At 41.2% G+C, this 20491-nt stretch overlaps 1 long non-coding RNA gene across 1 annotated transcript in view; it reads right to left on the reverse strand.

Moving 5' to 3' along the window:
* Positions 1–14848: 14848 nt before the first annotated feature.
* Positions 14849–20491, reverse strand: part of LOC122551342 — a 15004-nt gene continuing 9361 nt past the window's right edge. Inside the window, exon 3 of the long non-coding RNA XR_006312077.1 lies at positions 14849–15229. This is a non-coding gene — a long non-coding RNA (uncharacterized LOC122551342). The remainder of the gene's footprint in view (positions 15230–20491) is intronic.

The following is a 20491-nucleotide window of genomic DNA, read 5'->3' on the forward strand; positions in this document are numbered from 1 at the left end:
ACCTTGTCTCGGTCAAATCCCTCGAACTAAGCACCGCCTTCCTAACCTGCAATCTTCTTCCTGACCTCTCCGCCCCCACCCCACTCCGGCCTATCACCCTCACCTCGACCTCCTTCCACCTATCGCATTTCCAACACCCCTCCCCAAGTCTCTCCTCCCTACCTTTTATCTTAGCCTGCTGGACACACTTTCCTCATTCCTGAATAAGGGCTTATGCCCGAAACATCGATTCTCCTGTTCCTTGGATGCTGCCTGACCTGCTGTGCTTTTCCAGCAACACATTTTCACCCCAAAATGGAATGGGTTATACGACATGGTAATAAGTGGGGACACCTGTGCCTACATATATAGTAAAGGAAAAGGCACATGGAAGTACTGGACCCAACTAAAACCGTTTAAAGACTCCTGTGGTCAAATTAATGTCATTGACCATTCCCCAGGTGCAGACAGGAAAGGCGGACAAGATGGTCATCCTGGGGAGAGCACTGACAACACACAGAACAAACCACACAGAAGCACAACTGCACCTCCTGACAAAAACAAAGACTTTGACTGATAACCTTATTTAACGTAAAAATGTATATGCCTGTATGTATTTCACTGTATTTAAGTGTTGTGACTGTTGGGAACATGTCAGGATTTGAAGATAAGCTCTTCTATAAAACCCACCTAAGCTTGCATGGGAACTGAACTGTCTGCTACCCACTGGCGCAATGAGTAGAATCCCTATTAGTGCCCACCCCAGTGTGGACCCCTCGCGACCTGTATGCAGTAAACACCTCATGAGCGCCATGTAAGGCGCAGATAGAGAAGTACAAACGGGGACTTCCAGGCTAGATGTGTACAGCTGGTCAGGACCACTGGCCCATGTGGCTGGGTCTCCCAGCCAGTGAAGGGAAGACCTATTTCAACCCAGTAATTACCCACTCTGTTTCACAGGGCAGGGATGGGGATGTATTTATGCTCTGGTTCCAAAAAATGACTCATGCGTTCAGGCATTGTGCACTTATCAGCAATATACGGTCACCAGGGGACAGTTTATCTGCACCTGCAGCGAGCAGGCATGCTTGAATGTGACCGGGGGGAGGCAATTCATATGTGGTCAGTGAAATGGCACTTATGTCAGCTCTGCTACATGGACATACCTGTTTGATACTTACCAGCTGAGGGGAACACCCAGGGGATCTGGGTGGACAGACAGACGGAAGGACAGGACAATGTATGTTACCAAACGGTGAAGGGATTTCTATTTCTGGGGACTTATGCAACAGACACTGCAGACCTCGCAAACCTGTTCACGGCACCCCTTACTGTACCATACCCCAGTGGGGGACATGTCTGGAGAAGGATAGTGACCTGCTCCATCAGCCAGATGTTCTGCGCTGACTGGCAAATCCCCACCACTCTGGGGTCATCATTGGGATATGGATTCTTGGGATCTCTATCTTTGAGGGGATGCAGCAGGGGTCATCAGCACTAAAAATTGAAATTACCTTGGATGTGGCCTGGCAGTCTTAGGCAATAATACCTCAAAAGCTGCGGAAGCAATTAATACAGGGTTGGCTAAACTCAGAGTCTACAAACAGCAGATACGTTATGTGGTGGATTATCAATTAGCACAGAAAGGGGGAGTTTGTACAATTATTGGTGACAATTGTATTATCCATGTAATTGATGACTCTTATAACATTACAGAAGCCATCAAGGATACCCGAGTTCAGCTTGATAATTTTTGACAGGGAGCCTCAATTACAGACAGCTGGCTAAATTGGTTGATAGGTAAATCTTGGGGACCATATTTGACACACGGGACGTTTCTCCTCATTGCACTCATGCTGGTATTCTGTGTGGGCCTCGGGTGTTTAAAACTCTGCTGTAAGGTACTACTGGCGAGAACTGTGCCAGCAGCGAGTGTCACCATGGAAGAACCCCAACGAAATTGGCACTCCATGATACCCTTCAGGAGGAGGAGCTCCTAGAGATAACCTATCTGTACATGTAAATTGGGTGGTCTGCGGGAGAGCTTCGAAATCGCCTCCTTGACCACAAACAGGGTGAGTGAAGTGGGAGATGGCATGGGGCAGGGTGACACTAGGCACACTGACACAAGATGGCCGCTGAGCCATCAGTTGGCCACTTGATACATAAGATGGCCACCGGACCAGACTATAGAGACAGACAGCACAGCAAACACAGAAACTGCCTGGGACCACCAGAATGTCAGCACAATGCTCTCACAACCAGTTGAATTGTTTAAGGTGGGTGGGGGAGAGTATACACGTGAGTAACGTACATTACCCGCCGAGGTGCCTGGGTCTAGCCAACATCTTTGATAGAAATGCTAACAGCTTGATATGGACCCAATACAGAGTGATAATAGCCAGAGCTGCAATAATCATCCTTCTCAGGAAGAGCGATTAGCGCCCATTACTATAGCAATGGACTTCTGCGCCGACGCTGAAATTGACACTGTCTGTGCTGAAACTGACAATGGCCGTACTGAAGAAAGACTATGCTGGAACTGACAATGACTGCACCCAAACTATCAGTGATTCTGAAATATTTACAATAAATAAATATGTTACACAGAAAATAACCCATCCTATTATATTACAAAACGTATTGACATGTGCTCCGGGTTGAGAGCAGACTCGCAGCTGACCACTGTGTGTTGGTGTCTTTCACTCCCCGGAGCTCCGGTAATTCCTTGTACAATAAACTCTGCCATTGAACCCCAACTCTGACTCCAAGGCTGGTGATTTTCCCCACAACAATAACTTTCCAAACATTATAAGTCTACGGTAAGACGGCAGGGAAGTGGAACTCATGGAATTGCTCTAACAGGGCATAAAATCTATGATCTGAGGATGTGAGATCAAATCCCACTGCAGCATCTGGAAGAATTTAAAACTCAGTGAATTAAGTAAATCTGGAAGGGTAAATCTAGGATCAGTAATCAGTGAAACAATTGGGTTATTGCAAAACCGATCTGAATGATAAATGAGATTTGGATAGGCAATTTTATTTAACTTGCCCAATCTTACCCACTTACCAGACCAGATCCTCAAAAATGTGACTGACTGCTTAATTTGGGATCGCTTAGCTAGTTTAAAATCCTCAAATTCCTTCTGACAGTGCTGTGGGAGTACATTGGCCACACAGGCTGCACTGATGAAGAAAGTGACTCACAATGATAATTAGAGATGAATAATGAGTGCTAGATTTCCTCTGATGACAACACCACAGGAATGCATTTGGAAAACATGTATGCAAGCCATACATAGCGTTGCAATCTTTACGTTGCTCTTCCCAAAGACTAAGGTGAAAATGTAACATAAAAAAAAAGTTGTCAGATGATATGATCACTACAAATCACAGATTTAAAAATATCACAATAAAATTGATACCTTCAGTCAGAACAAAATGTGGTACACCTTGTTTTCTAAACCATAACATTGCACTATGAGAATGGCACCCACTGAAACCAGCATAAACCACAGGAATCAGAGAATGACTGTCAATGTTGTAGCATCTGAGGGCAATATAAATAAACTAACACCAAGAGAACAGTAAGAATCACTGGTTGCTGTGGTATCTGTCAAAACCCGATATCATCACACTCAAGAGATGTTGATGAGTTCAATATCTTTAACAGAGATTTTGGCCTTTGTGAGCCTTTGGCAACCCTCCATTTTAAGAACCTTACTCTGGCATGGCAATAAATGCTGCATTGACTGCAGAGGAAAACTGATAAGTATATGTTCCTTGGCACAACCATCTCCTGCTGCTTCTTTCGTGAATTCAGAAGCAGGGATGTTCGATGTTGATTGCAAAACATCCAGCATCATTTGTGACTCCTCAGATACCAGAACTGTCCATGCCCAAACCCAACATGACATGAGTGATATCCAGGTTCAGACTGACAAGTAGCAAGTAATGCATCCACCACACAAGTGCTAGGCAATGACCATCTCCAACAAGACAGAATCTAAGCATTGCCCCTTGATGTTCAATGACATTAACATCACTCAGTCCCACTAGCAGCATTCCTGGGGGGTTACCATTGACTGGAAACTAAAGTGGGCTCATCATAAAGTACTGTGCTTAAAACAGCAGGTCAGAGGCTAGGTATCCTGCAGCAAATAACCCACCTCCCAATTCCCCAAAGCACTGATGGTGTTTCACTAACATTCCACATATAGTGAGAAACGGATTGTCTCACACCTGTAAAGAGTTTGGTTTGACAATCAGTATCAGGAAGACAAATGTCATGTTCAGGATGTTACCAGACCACCATCTTTGTGCATTATCAATGAGATGCTGGAGATTTCCAATAACCTTACACAGCTAGACTCCAACAATTACCAAAAACCATCGACAAGACACAATTTCAGACTTCACTTCACTAAATGAATGCAGCTCCAAAAACATTAAGAATCCTGACACTGTTCAAGACAAAGCAGCCATTTGAGTGGCACCACATTCGTAAGCCCTGAGTCCCTCCACCACCAGTGTCCAGTAACAGCTCTGTGTGCCCCCTCCAAGATGCACTGCTAAAGGCTCCTTAGACACCACTTTCCAAATTCACAATTACTACCATTGGAAGTGCGAGGGCAGCAGATACATGGGAATATCTCTACCTGAGAATTCACATCCAAGTTGCACACCATTCTGACTTGGAATTATATCACCGTTCCTTCACTGTCGTTGCCTGAAATCCTGGAACTTCTTCTCTATTCTCTATTGGCTTTGTGGATATAGCTACATCAAATGGACTGAAGTGGTTCAAGAAGGCAGATCACCATCAACCTCTCAAGAGCAATGAAGGATAAGCAATAAACACTGGCTCTGCCTGCAACACGCAAATCAGTGAATAATAAAGAATACTCACTGGCCTCTATTTCCTTCCCCAACCCCAATCTCAGCCGACTGAGCTTTCCATTTCTAGTTACTTCTTCCAGTGCCTTTCCAAACAGTCAACCTCTAGATAAAGCTGTCAGTGATTGTGTTCTTGTTGTATATCTAGCTTGCAGGTGACCCTGTAGCAGATCTATGAATGCCCAGGAAGTTGCAATCCAGTGGCCAGTTCACTTTGCAGAATATCTTTGTGTATATGCTCGTTTTCAATACGTTGAATGTCATTAAACCAACATGGGTACCTTTGGCTTAGCAATAACTGGAAGTTGATGGAATTATACCTTTTGTGACCTTTGAGCAGGTGATTTAGTTCTGCCAAGAGATGCTCAGCATTTGTCTGAGACAGCAAAAGTGAAAACTGTTCAACCTTTTCTCCAGCTTAGCCTATGTTATCCAGGAGAAGAGTGCACAGGCAGTTTGGTGTTCTCAGGTCATTGTTTTTCTACATTCTCCTATCCAGCTTGGACATAGCATCCACAGCTTTTGCAATTTGGACATTGGTTTCAGATTCAAGTGGCAGACTGTTGGTAATTGTGGGAGTCTAGCTGTGTAAGGTTATTGAAAATCCCCAGCATCACATTGATAATGCACAAAGATGGTGGTATGGTAACATCCTGAACCATGACATTTGTCTTCCTGATACTGATAGTCAAACCAAACTGTTTACAGGTGTGAGACAATCCAATTCTCACTATATGTGGAATGTTAGTGTGACAAGGGCTCCTGCCCGAAACGTCAATTTTCCTGCTCCTCGGATGCTGCTTGACCTACTGTGCTTTTCCAGCACCACTCTAATCTTGACTCTGATCTCCAGCATCTGCAGTCCTCACTTTCACCTGACATCATCAGTGCTGAGAGCTTGGTAATACCTGAATGCAATCTTGTTTAACACCATTCAGGGCATCAAAAAGTGGGTGTGCTACCAGAGTAAAGTTAGCCTCCTTGTGGCTGATGTACTTGCTGTACAGCTGCTGTAAGTAGGACAACATCGTAATTTCCTGACAGGAATTGCTCTTTAAGATTTCATTTGCTTTTAGGAAACTGTTAAGCAATCAGAGTGCAACCACAGAGTGCAAGTTTTGTCTTTAGCCTCTTTTCTTAAAGAAGAAAGCAAAGACACACACAATGGAGACAACATCAGTGACATCCATGGTCCATGAGAGAGAGCTTCTGATTAGACAGAAATGATTGCAGATCCATTCCCTTTTTAAGTGTTAACTGGGGCAGTTGCATTGTTCAACATCAACATAAAAAGCGTGTTTTAAACATAATGGCACAAGGAGACATTAGGTTTCTGAACAAACCATGGTTGGCTAACATAAGTGTCATGATGACATATTTGTCGTTGTCTTGTTGAGTTGTCATCAGGGAATATAGGCAACAGGGTTATTCCCCAAGGAATATCTTTATTCAATAAAAACAACGCTCATTTAATAATGATGATGTTCTTCATCTGTGCACCAGTTTATTGATAGACTAAATTGACCCTTTGTTTTGATTCAAATAATAATTTGATTAAAATTAAGAACTAAAATATAATTCACAAGTACAAATTAATTAAACAAAATGCTCAGATATTTACTGAACAGGATTTCGATGAGGTATGTTTATGAGATAAAAGAAATGAAAACATGCATAAAGGAAATGAAAGCTACAGCTGTTAATTATAAGAACTGTACAGTCTCTGATTGGAGGCTGAAAGGAGAGGATATGATAATTGCCTCATTAGAAACAATTCAATTTTAAAATAACATTATCAAAAAGAAAGTTTGAGAAATAATTAAGCGGGCCAGAAGATGAGGACAATGGAGAGAACAGTCCATGATCTAAAATATTAACTTTCTTTTTCTTTCTCCCCAAATGCTACCCGACCTGCTCAACTTCTCCAGCACTTTTGCTCTTTATGCAGGATTTTCAACATCTGCAGTATTTTGCCAATGTTGTGCTGGCAGATAGAATTCAATGTGAACAAACTGGGATTTGCTGTTCGGTATTGTCTTGTGACCAGAGCCTGTTATTACTGCCTTCTGGAGTCAAACTGCAAATTCACAACTAATTTAAACAGGTGTTTGCACAGGAATATCCCATTACAATATTAACAAAACACACTTAAGGCTAATTGTTACATTAAAACCAGAAGATATCATAGAACATAGAATATAGAAAATTACAATACAGAACAGGCCCTTTGGCCCATGATGTTGTGCCGTGATTTAGTCCTAATATAAAGTATAATAACTTAACCTAAGCACCCCTCAACTCACTGCTATCCTTGTGCATGTCCAGCAGTCGCTTAAATGTCCCCAATGACTCTGCTTTCACCACCACTGCTGGCAACGCATTCCATGCATTCACAACTCTCTGCGTAAAGAATCTACCTTTGACGTCTCCTTTATACCTTCCTCCTAATGTCTTCAAACTGTGACTTCTCGTACCAGTCAATCCTGCCCTGGGGAAAAGTCTCTGGCTATTGACTCTGTCTATTCCTCTCATTGTTTTGTACACCTTGATCAGGTCTCCTCACTTCCTCCTTCTCTCCAGAGAGAAAAGTCTGAACTTATTCAACCTTTCTTCATTAGGCAAGCCCTCCAGTCCAGGCAGCATCCTGGTAAACCTTTTTTGCACCGTCTCCAAAGCCTCTGCATCTTTCCTCTAGTAGTGTAACCAGAACTGGACACAATATTCCAAGTGTGGTCTCACCAGGGACATGTAGAGCTTCAGCAAAACCTTGAGCTCTTAAATTCAATACCCATATTAATGAAAGCCAAAGCACTATATGCTTTCTGAACAACCCTATCCATTTGGGTGGCAACTTTGAGGGATCTATGTACTTGCTCATCTAGATCCCTCTGTTCCTCCACACTGCCAAGAATCCTGTCTTTAATCCTATATTCAGCATTCAAGTTCGACCTTCCAAAATGCATCACTTCGCACTTATCCAGGTTGAACACCATCTGCCATTTCTCAGCCCAGCTCTGCATCCTGTCTATGTTGTGCTGCAACCTGTCGTAGCCCTCTATACTATCAACACCTCCAACTTTTGTGTCATCTGCAAATTTACTAACCCACCCCTCAACCTCCTCATCCAAGTCATTTATAAAAACTACAAAGAGCAGAGGCCCACTCAACACTGACGTCCAGGCAGAATACTTTCCATCTATAACCACTCTCTGCCTTCTGTCAGCCAGCCAATTCTGAATCCAGATAGCCAAATCTTCCTGTGTCCCATACTTCCTGACTTTATGAATGAGCCTACCATGGGGAACCCTATCAAATGCCTTGCTGAAGTCCATGTAAACCATATCTACCGTTCGACCGTCATTGACCTGTCTTGACACCTCCTCAAAGAATTCAATAAGATTTGTGAGGCATGACCTGCCCCTCGCAAAGCCATGCTGACTGCCTTTAATCATACTATGCTTTGCCAAATAGTCATAAATCCAATCGCTCAGAATTCTTTCCAAAACTTTGCTGACCACAGAAATAAGACTGACTGGTCTGTAATTGCCAGGGATTTCCCTATCACCCTTCTTGAAAAGAGGAACAACATTCGCTTCCTTTCAATCCTTGGGTATGACTCCTGTGGAGAGTGAGGAGGCAAATATCCTCGCCAGCGGCTTAGCAATCTCCTTTCTCACTTTCTGGAGCAGCTTAGGATAAATCTGGTCTGGCCCTGGAGACTTATCAATCTTAATGTTTTCCAATATTTCTAGCACATCGACTTCATCAATCTTGATCAGGTCAAGACTGTACCCCAGCTCCTCTAAGTTTTCATTGACAACAAGTTCCCTTTCCTTGGTGAAAACCAGAGCAAAAAACTCATTTAGGTCTTCCCCTATCTGCTCAGACTCCACGCACAGGTTCCCTATGCTATCCCTGACCAGCCCTACCTTCTCCCTGATCATTCTCTTATTCTTCACGTACAAGTAAAATGCCTTTGTGTTCTCCCTAATCCTTCTTGCCCAGCCTTTTTCATGTCCCCTCCTGGCTCTCCTCAGTCCAATTCTGAGCTCCTTTCTATCAAGCCTGTAATCCTCTAAAGCTGTGCTAGATCCTTGCTTCCTCCACCTTACGTAAGTTGCCTTCTTCCTTTTGATGCAACATTCCTCTGTTCTCGTCATCCAAGGTTCCTTAATCGTACTCCTTCTTACTTGTTTCAGAGGAACAAATTTGTGCATCACTTGCAACAACTGCTCCTTAAAAAGTCTCCAAATTGTGCCCTTTCTGTGGAACAATTGCTCCCAGTCTGTACTTCCCAACTCCTGTCTGATAGCGTCATAATTTCCTTTTCCCCAATTAAATATCTTCCCTCTGTAACTGCTCCTTTCACTCTCCAAAGCTATGCTAAATGTGAGGCAGTTGTGATCACTTTCACCAAAGTGCTCTCCCACCGTGAGATCTGGCACCTGTCCTGGCTCGTTGCAGACCAGCAAATCCAAAATGGCCTCTCCCCTCATCTGTCTGACTATATACTGAGTTAAGGAAACCCTCCTGAACACACCTGACAAAAACGGCTCCATCATAACCATCTGCACTTAGGAGGTTCCAGTCGATATTGGGAAAGAACAGAATTCAGCCAATTGTTTCATTGAAACTGCTCGGCCATTTGATCAAGGCAATTAAAGCAATTTGTGAAATATTATGACAACAGAAAGTAACTTAGATGCACAGAAAATATAATTCAACATTTGTTTTTGATAGAATATAATAAAATCTTCCATCATAAACAGCAATAATGTAAAATGCCAGAGGCTTCTTTTAATCTCTCAATAGTAAAATATTTGCACAGTCAGCAGAAGAAATTCATAATGGCAATGTTCATTATGAGGAAAACGTAGTCAGTTTTGTTTGGTGTCATTTACATTTGTTACTGCACACCCCACAATAGCAAAGAGGGTATTCATCGCAAAGTCTTCATTCAACTTTGTCATTGTAGCATCCTCGATCATACCACTGGCTACGAAGGCTGCATTTCCACAAATTTCCCTTAAATCAAAACACAGAGTTTTAAAGATGAAAATATTTTGGATAATTAGTCCTTGGGTTAACATCTAATCATCTCAACAATAAATAATGCAAAAACCTTTTCCATAGCATATTTCAACACTTGCCAGAATAGGAAACGACCTGGGCTTCTGCAAACAGGAAGAGAATGGTTTTCACTTTGTCTGTGTAAATAGGTTGAAAGACACTTCAATTCCACTTTTCTCTTTGCCTGTTTTCTGCTTCAATTCAGTACTTCTACATATTGCAAAGAAATGGTGTGATGAGTGTCACAACACCAGACTGACGAATTGATGTATGATTAACTGTACTTGCTACGCAACAAGAAGCCTGTACAGCCCTCAACTTCATGTAAGAGAAAGCATCATTTTTACTTTTGGACTGTGGACTAAAAATGAGAAAAACAGGCACTGTTTTTAAAAGGGGAGTCATGGGTAATGGGAAGAAATGGGTGAAGCTAGCTGATGCATATGGAACAATCCTGCTCTTTTGGGAACATTGAGCCAGATGAAATTTCACCATTTATTGTGGGATCAAGAAGGTTCAGCATAGTAACAACCCCCTGGTTCCTCAGGCTGCATCTACCACACTCAGTCTGTGACAGAAATGCACACAGAGAAGCAAGCAAACCTCCAAAGTTGTCTGGATCAATATCTTTCTGTCCGCTGTCACACTAAAGTTGTTCTAATTTTCTGTCAGAAAAGCAAGATAACCACATTCAGGGATGCTGAAAGAAATAATTCTAAAACCCAAGTTGAAAAGAAAGACTCCGTGTCAAATTAATATACAAGTGAACTAAAGATTGGCCATCACTGTGAAAATAGTGGCATCATTGCAAAATCAACTCATGCAGTTCATTGCGATTTGAACTGGTGCTATAAGAGAATGTTCCCTGACCTTTTGTTTATCTCCACTCATAGTAGTTGTGTCTTACTCTTTGTGTATCTATTTATATGTGTGAACTTAAAAGAGGTAAAATTTAAGTTGTACAGTCATAAATTAGAAATTCATTTTCCCTATTATTTCCAATTGGTCAAGAAAATCACAGTAAGTAGTTATTTCCTTGTTAATGGCCAAAACTTGGAGTGTATTTCTTCTGAACTGAACTTTAGTAGTTTAATTAACGTTTCACTTTTACAGTGACTCCAGGGACAGTAGAGTTCGAAATCAGCACACACTCCCAGGTAAGCTGTGACATTCATCATTAAATTTTATCAAATTATCAGCTGGAAGACCACCAGTTGAGTTTAGATATCAGTTCCTCTGCCTCTTTACAAGCCTAATGAACCTTAATACAACATATTGGGCGGCACGGTGGCTCAGTGGTTAGCACCGCTGCCTCACAGCACCAGGGTCCCAGGCTTGATTCCAGCCTTGGGCGACTGTCTGTTTGGAGTTTGCACATTCTTCTCGTGTCTGCGTGCATTTCTTCCGGGTGCTCTGGTTTCCTCCCACAGTCTAAAGATGTGCAGGTCAGGTGAATTGGCCATGCTAAATTGCCCATAGTGTTAGGTGCATCATTCAGAGGGAAATGGCTATGGGTGGGATCCTCTTCGGAGGGTCGGTCTGGACTGGTTGAACTGAAGGGCCTGTTCCCACACTGTAGGGAATCTAATCTAATCTCAAAGTAGATGCCAAACTCATCAGGTTTTATCAGAACCAGGAAGGTCATACGTTGACTAAAGTTCAAGATAGATGAGAAGATTGAGGTTGTGCTCTGAAGAATATTATTTTAAAGGTCATGCAGCTGAGTGTATGTAGCTCATCAATGTTTCCAGTCCCCAAATCAAAATGATCCATTGGAATTTGTTTAAAGTTAATTCATGGATGTGAGCATTGCAGAATAAGCCAGCCTTGGTGACTGTATAGATTTTGCACTTTCTTCCCATGTCTGCATGGGTTTCCTCTGAGCGCTCTGGTTTCTCCCACTGTCCAAAGATTAATTCATAGTCATACAGCATGGAAATTAGACCCTTCAATCCAACTCATCCATACTGACCAAACATCCCAATCTGACCTAGTCTAATTTGCCAGCTTTTTGCCCATATCCCTGTAATCCCTTCTATTCATATACCCATCCAGATACCTTTTAAATGTTATATTGTATCAGCCTCCATCACTTCCTCTGGCAGCTCACTCTGTGCACACACCACCCTCTGTGTGAAAACATTACCCCTCAGGTCCCTTTTAAATCTATTCCCTCTCATCCTAAACCTGTGCCCCTAGTTTTGGACTCCCTTATCCATTAGGAGAAAGTGAGGACTGCAGATGCTGGATATCAGAGCCTAAAAATGTATTGCTGGAAAAGCGCAGCAGGTCAGGCAGCACCAAAGCAGAAGGAGAATCGACGTTTCGGGCATAAGCCCTTCTTCAGGAATGAGAAGGGTGTGCCAAGCAGGCTAAGATAAAAGGTAGGAAGGAGGCACTTGGGGGAGGGGCATTGGGAATGCAATAGGTGGAAGGAGGTTAAGGTGAGGATGATAGGCCAGAGAGGGGGTGGGGGCGGAGAGGTCAGGAAGAAGATTGCAGGTCAAGAAGGCGGTGCTGAGTCTGAGGGCTGGGACTGAGAAAAGGTGGGGGGAGGGGAAATGAGGAAGCTGGAGAAATCCGCATTCATCCCTTGTGGGATGAATTCAATCAAATTAGTGAGACGTGATTTCCCATGCACAAAGCCATGTTGATTATTCGTAAATGCCCTAGCTTTTCCAAATGCATGAGAATCGTATCCCTCAGAATCACTTCCAACAACTTACCCACCACTGATGTAAGGCTCATTGTTTGGTCACTCCCTGGCTTTTCCTTACAGTCATTCTTAAATAACGGCACTATGTTAGTCAATCTTCAGTCTTCTGGCTCTCACTCATGGCTGTTGATGGTACAAATATATTAGTAAGGGGTCCAGCAATCTTTTCATAGCATCCCATAAAGTTCTGGGACAAACCTGATAAGGTGTGCAGGTTAGGTGGATTGACCATACTAAATTGCCTCGCAGTGTCCAGGGATGAGCAGGCTATGTGGGTTGGTACTATGCTAAATACAGGGATACTGGAATAGGGTCTGGGTAGGATGCTCTTTGGAGGGTTGGTGTAGACACGATGGCTGAATAATCTTGTTCCACATTATGGGATTCTATGATTCTATTTATTTCTGATTCCTAATTGCCCAAAGGACAGCTAAGTGTCCCATAAATTTCTGTTATGAATATTATTGCACTAACTGTCAGCCCTTTGACCTACAAATGTCCAATATATTGAAAAGAATAGAAGGTATTGAATGCTATATGGACAACATTCTCCTCCACTGGTCCACTAAAGCTCAACATGAGAATGGAACACAGAGGTTCTTGCATAGGCTACAGGATGCTGGCTTAATACTCAATGTTAAGTCCATTATTTCCAGGCCATTATCAAATACTTGGGACATACTGCAAAATTAACAGGACTAATAGCAGATCCACAAAAATAGAAGCCATTAGGACCTTTCTACTGACAAGAATACTGCTAAACTCTCATGGTTAATGGCAATGGTAAACCATGTGGGGACATTCTTATCTTACTTAACTCAGGTTAATGAACCTCTTTGATAACTTCTAAAGTATGATCGAATGTTGTGATGGAATGAATATAAACAGCATTCACTTGAATGGATTAAAGAGTTGCTCATTTCATCTGAGATTCTCCAACATCATGATCCAGATCTCCAAGCATAACAGTAGCAGATGCCTCATTCACAGGTCTGGGAGCAGTCTTATTTCAGATACAATGTGGTGGGGTCAGATAGCTGGTCTACCATGCCTCTCTGATGTCATTTGGTGCCAGTGTCGCTAGGGCTCTTTCATGCCATATTCAGTCAAATACTGCTTGGATGTCCAGGCAGTCACTCTTACCTCGCCTCTGGAGTTCAGTTCTTCCATCCATGTTCAACAAAGCTTGGAAAGAGGTCAGGAGCTGAGTGACCTTGGCATAACCCAAACTGAACATCAGTAAGCAACTTATGACTGTGAAAGTGCTACTTAGTGGGACTGTTGATGACACTTTCTAACATTTTGCTCATGTTGAAATAAGAGTAGATGGATAAGCAATGGTTAGCCATGTTAGATATGTCCTGCAAATTTAGACATGACACAACTGAACAAATTTACACATTACCAGGTAAATGTCAGTATGGTAACTGTACTGTGCAACAAATGTCATCAGTGTGTTTGCCAAGACCCAGCCTTTGTTTCTTTGGTCATTTCTTGATATTGCATGGAATGTATCTAATAGCCTGAAAACTGGCATCTGTGATGCTGGGATCTTCAGGAGACTCAGATGGATTATCCACTCAACATTTCAGGCAATTGTTGCAATTGCCTCACATTTGTCTTTTGATGTGCTGGCTACCCCATTATCGAGGACGGAGATTTTGTGGCCAATCTTTTTCCTATTATTTGTTTAATTGGCCACCACAATTCACAGTTGGATATGGAAACAATGCAGAGAATGACTTTTGATCCATTGGTTATGGGATTGCTTTGTTCTATCAACACACGCACCAAGGTTGATTCCTCAATTTGATCATAACTATAGAAAAGGGGTTGTGGTTATGCCAGGTCAGGAGGTTACAGATTGACTACAACTCTGCTGCTGCTGATTTTGCACATCACCTCATGAATGTGCAATCTTGTGTTTCTAGATTGCTTAAAAACCTATCCCATTTCATGCAGTGCTAATGGCACACTAAAGGTTGGAGAGTATTACAGTCACTGAATCTGTTCATATAAGTTCACCACACATACTTCAGGGCTGAATAAATTAGCAATGGGTAAATAGGCATCTCCATGCGCTATAAATAGTTAATTTTATTTGAAAGAGGGAACCATTTATTTGAAAAACATATATGTCTGGTTCACCTTTATGTAAGTAAAATGATGCAATGTATCATTTGATTCTGATTCAGTCTCATTTATTGTCAGGAAACTATTAACTCAGATCATGTGTAATAGATTCTCTCATGACACCAACAGGCAAATACACGTATATGAAATTGAAAGAGTCCCAATGACACAAAAATTCAATATTCAACATCAACACCTACTATGGAATATATCATATTTAATTCATTCAGATTGTGCTGTGCAGTGATAATGAACAAGAATTATATTGAATTATCTTATACCATTACAGTAATAGCAAATACACAGTAAACTACTGATAATTAAAGATCCACAATATCTTAAAATTAAATTTTCAGTCATAAAATATTCTTCCTGCAGATCATCTTCCTTCACTGTGACAGTTCTTCTTATTCTTTGGTTTTCCCCCAAAATCTGCAAATTAATCAGGGAAATTAATTCAGTGAAAATGCCAAATTGTTTCAGCTGAATATTAGTTGATCATTTCTGAAAGGTGCTTATGGAGTCTTTTCAGTTCATGAAAAATCTCTCCAGTTAAAGGGAAATTTGATTTCCTTGCAGATACCTCCTTAGAAAGGGGCTAATGCTGGAAAGGATGCTTACTTCCTTCTAGATATGACGGTACCAGTATCGTATTAATAGTTTAACTCTGCAAGTATCATTAGTCCTTTCTACAGTGACCAAGCACAGATACATAGAGTATTTTGATTCTGTTCACAGAAAGCTACATGCATGAAATGGAGCTAAAAGAAACTGAAAGGTTTATTTTCATTTTTAGATGCAAATATTTACCAGATCCTCCAAAATGATCAAATATTCGTGACACTTTATCACACTTGACAATTTTGACAATTTATATAGGGGGAAGCGGTGTTGTAATGGCAAGGTCACTGGATTGGTAATCCAAAGGCTCATCATCTGGGTTCAAATTCTATTACAACAATTGATAGAATTTAAGCTCAATTAAATTTGGCATAAAAAGCTAGCCTAATAGTGACCATGAAATCATTGTCTTAAATATTTATTAGTGCCCTTTAGGGACAAATCTGCAGTCCTTGCCTTTCCCGGCCTACAAGACCCAGTAACAAGGTCCACAGCAATGTCACAGCAATTCAAGGTCTAAAAAGAATGAAACTTGTTACACTACTCAGTATCAACCTAGGCACTGGAACCAGTTGGAACCAGTGAAGTCAGCCTTGTTGACCCTGCTTAGTAATATCAGGGAGGTTGTGCCAAACTTAGGAGAGCTGTCCCACAAATGAGTCAGGCAACAGATTCACATAATCATACTGACCTAATCATATTACACAAGGTCCCAGACATCATCATCACCATCCCTGGATATGCACTGTTCCACATATAGGAGAGATCCATGAAAGGTGGCAGCACAGTGATACACAGTCAGGAGGGGGCTACTGCTGGAATCTTCAACATTGTTTCTGGACACCATGAAGTATCATGTCTTCATGTCAAACATTCAATGAAATGTCCTGCTGATTACTACTGATTACACTTCCATACAGTTGATGCATTACTACTACTCCATGTTGAACACAAAATGAATGAAGCACTGAGAGTAGCAAAGTTTCTGAATGTGCACAGATGGGGGACTTCAATGTCTATCATCAGATTGGCTTGTTAACACCACTACTGGCCAAATGAGTTAATTGCTATAGGACAAAACTCCTAGACTGGGTCTGCAGCAGATGATGAGGGAACCATCAAGAGGGTTAAATTTACTTGACTTAATTGTTACCGATCTATCTGTTACCGATGCATCTGTCCGAGACAGGATTTGGAATAATTACTGTCATTTCAGTAATAATGGTCCCAAATGCAATCATTTATTTTGAATGGATTAACTTCCTGTGTTAGTTTATTGAAAACAAAATAAATTACAAGTTATGAAACTGACATGATATAACCAACTGATTGATGTATCGGAAACTTGCAGATCCACAGCACAGTAATTACCAGGCAGAGTCACAGCATAGTATGTGCATAGTGTCATTAAAGGTGAACTCTATTCAAATCCATGTATACATATCCCTTCTTCCTAAAAGATCGTTGAATAACTTACAGTAAGAAGTCACCCTCTAAATCCCTGTAACATATAAATAAGTTGCTGTTATGCCTAGATCCTGTGATGATGATTTTGGCTGGATATGCTATTGATTTTTAACAGTTGATATCAAAGATCTGAGTGCCCAGCAGTGCACTGAAACAGCCCAGCAATGCCAAAAAGGAAGAATAAGGAAAGAAAGAGGCACTAAATCAAAATGGATTTTGAAAGGGAAATGATGCTCCTCAGCCCCTGTGGTGCATTCACTTCTTCCTGTTATATGCTGGAACAAAAATTGGATTTTGGTTTGTCGATCACTTCATTTCTCCACCTCTAGCAGGATTCCAGCTACCTTTGATTGTAGCTTGAAGGTATTCATTCGGTGTCTGTTTGTTTATGTTAGCATAGAACTCTTGGTAGTAGCAGTAGTCTTTTTCTCTAGTACACTGCCTCTCTCACATACCTTGCAGAAGATAGTGAAACCAAGAATTTTTCTTAGTACTTGCAGAAGGCCATGTTTTCTAATAAGCCTTGCTGTGTTTGGTGGTTATCATGATCATACAAACCAGAATGTTTGTACTTTGGGCCTTCACATTTCAATGACCTGTGAAGATTGTTCTGCACCTACATCCATCCTCAGATACATTTTGACAATACCTGCATATGTCGATTTGTGTAGTAAATCTATCTGGAAAGCTTCCATGTGGATGGATGCAATCACTAATTCAATACTCACACTGTGAACCATTTTCTCAGCATCTGCTCATGAAGGAATCTGTGGATTATGGAGAAGTCTACCTAAGTAACATGAATTGATCAAAATAACATGAGTTGATGAAGACGCAAGTTGAAACTAACTCTGAATTATTGTTTTAATGTACTTTACATCATTTGAATCTCTGATCATTTAAGTCTGTGTAGACCTTCATTCCCAATTGCTAAGCAAACCTTAAAACTTGCTCTTCTGCATCAGTCCGGAATCTCAAACCATCGCTCTGAATGATGTTCAAATACTTTGAATTATTTTAGGAGGTGGGCTGTGTCCCAATTTTAACTAGGGAATATAGTGGACATTTTTTACAATCTGCCTTTGACCTTGCATTATTAGCTGTCAATTTGACCAATTCCCTGGTCAAATGAGTTGAGCTGGTCTCTTGGTGGGAATTTTACCTGTTTACTAGCAAGCTGTGTTTTCATTCTTCAATGCTTTAACCAACAAAAACATCAAAGATTTATACCATGCACTTGAGCACAATTTAAGACTTTCAATCATGTGCCTCATCTATAGAATAATTTTCTTACTCAGTGCTTGAGTTCAGTATGGCTCAATGTTTTCCACTTTTTTTTCCATGCCATGTAACCAAAAATTGCATAGTAATCAAAAACTAGGATTGATCACCTTCATGGGTTATTTTATTTAGAACAGGAGAATACATTATAAGTTATGACGTTGCAGCAACCAACTGATATCTGTGTCTGCAGCTTATAAACCTCCAGGAGAATAACAGCTAGACAGAGTTTCAACATTGTATACACACTGCATATGGAGCCCTTCAAGGCAAGATATATGTAGTCCAGATGAAGTCTATCTTTTCAATGAAAATATTGGTCGTGTTGTGTTGCACTATCACTGTGCTAAAATGGATAGATTTTGAACTAAAGTAGCAACTCAAACTGGACATCTGTGACAAGCTGTTGGCCATCATGCAGCAGAATTATAGTCAACAACAATCTGTAACCTCATGAGGTTGCATATCCCCAAATCTATCATTGCCAGCAAGCCAGGGAGAAATCATGATTCAATAAGGAGTAAGGGAAGGTATGCAGGAATAGTGCTGGCTGTATCTAAAAATAGAGTGTCAATAAAACTCCAACCCAGAGCTACTTACATGCCAGATAGTGGAAGCAACATGATGTTGACAGTGCTAAGTGATGAATTAACCATTAAATCAGATCTCATTCACTGTAGTCCGGTCATAGTCAGTTGTGAATGATGATGATCAGGACAAGGAGGTTCCAAAAATATTCCCACCTTCAATGGTGAGGAAGCCAGACAGCAATAAAACAAAAGACTTGTGCTCCAACGTTGAAAATGCTGTTGGCCAATATGGTCCAATACAACTGCAAGACTGGCAATTCCCTGGAAATGTGAAAAGTTTCCCTGGTATGTCCTAAGCATTAAAAACAGGACAAGTCCACTTTTGGAAATTGCCACCTCATCAGTCTACTCCCAATCATCTGCAGAGTGACACAAGGCCATCTACAATGCTATTAAGTGGTACTTGCTCAGCAATAAACAGCTCACTAACTCTCAGTTTGTGTTCTACCAGGGCCACTGAGCTCTTGACATTATTACAACCTTAATCAAACAAGGACAAAAGAGATAAACTCAAGATGTGAGGAGAGGATGACTGCCCTTAACAGTAAGGCCCCATTTTAACAAGTGTGGCTTCAAGGAGCACTAGCAAAATTGGAGTTAATAGGAATCAGCTAATAGACTTTCCATTGGTTAAAGTAATGCCAGGACAAAGGAAAATGGTTGTGGTTGTAGGATGTTTATCATCTTGGTTTACCAGCATTGCTCGTAACTCATGAATAAAAGAAAAAGGTACCGGGTATTAATCAGACTATGAGCTGGCGAAATCATATTGTGCTTTGCACAGGCTGCCCTTTAAGTGCTGTGTCCGGTTCTGGTCGCCGTGAGATAAAGGAGAAAATTTTGAACACTGGAGGCAATTCAGAAGTAGAGTCTGATCCCTAGTATTAGACAAATAAGTTATAAAGCAGGTCTTTGGACTTTTCAACTTTGAAAAGCAGCATCTGGGAGGTGACAATGAACAAATACAGTATACAAGATCAAAATAATAGTGAAAAATTAATCTCATCATATCATTTTAAACAAAACCACTACAACAGACAATGTAAAACATTTAAAGATGAAAATGATCTGCATTGGAATGAGGATAATGAGGAAGAAGTCAAAAGCTTCTTGAACTTACTTAACAATTGGACTTCCATCACCCCTTGGGCTCAGGTTGACAAGATATGAACAGTGGGGTCCTACAGTGCTTGGGACCCATGATTCACTGTCTACATTAATGATTTGGATGTGGGGAATAAATGCAAGATTTCAAAGTTTTCAAATCATGCAAAACTTTGTGGGAATATGAATTGTGAGGAGGATAGAAAGAGGCTTTAGAGTGGGCAACAAATATCAGATCAATAATAATTTAGGTAAGTGTGAAATATCAACATCCATAGTGAGAGATTGGAAAGTGCTGATATCCAAACGAACTTAGGTGTCCTTGTTCATAAATCACCAAACGCCAGTGCAGCAAGGGATTTGGAAGGTCAACACTGTTTTAGCTTCTATGGCAAGAGGATTTGAGTGCAGGAGCAAAGAGATCCTGCTTCAATTGTACAGGACACTGATGGGGCTGTACCTGGAGCATGTGTGCAGCTCTGAGGAAGGATATTCTGACCACAGAGAGAATGTAGGGGTTATAACCGGACTGATTCCTGGATTGCTGAGATTGTCCTGAGATGACAGATTGAAGTGACTCTATTCTCTGCAGTTCAGAAGAATGAGAGTTGATTTTACAGAGACCCATAAA

Source organism: Chiloscyllium plagiosum, chromosome 7, assembly GCF_004010195.1.
Source record: "Chiloscyllium plagiosum isolate BGI_BamShark_2017 chromosome 7, ASM401019v2, whole genome shotgun sequence".
Lineage (NCBI taxonomy): Eukaryota > Metazoa > Chordata > Chondrichthyes > Orectolobiformes > Hemiscylliidae > Chiloscyllium > Chiloscyllium plagiosum.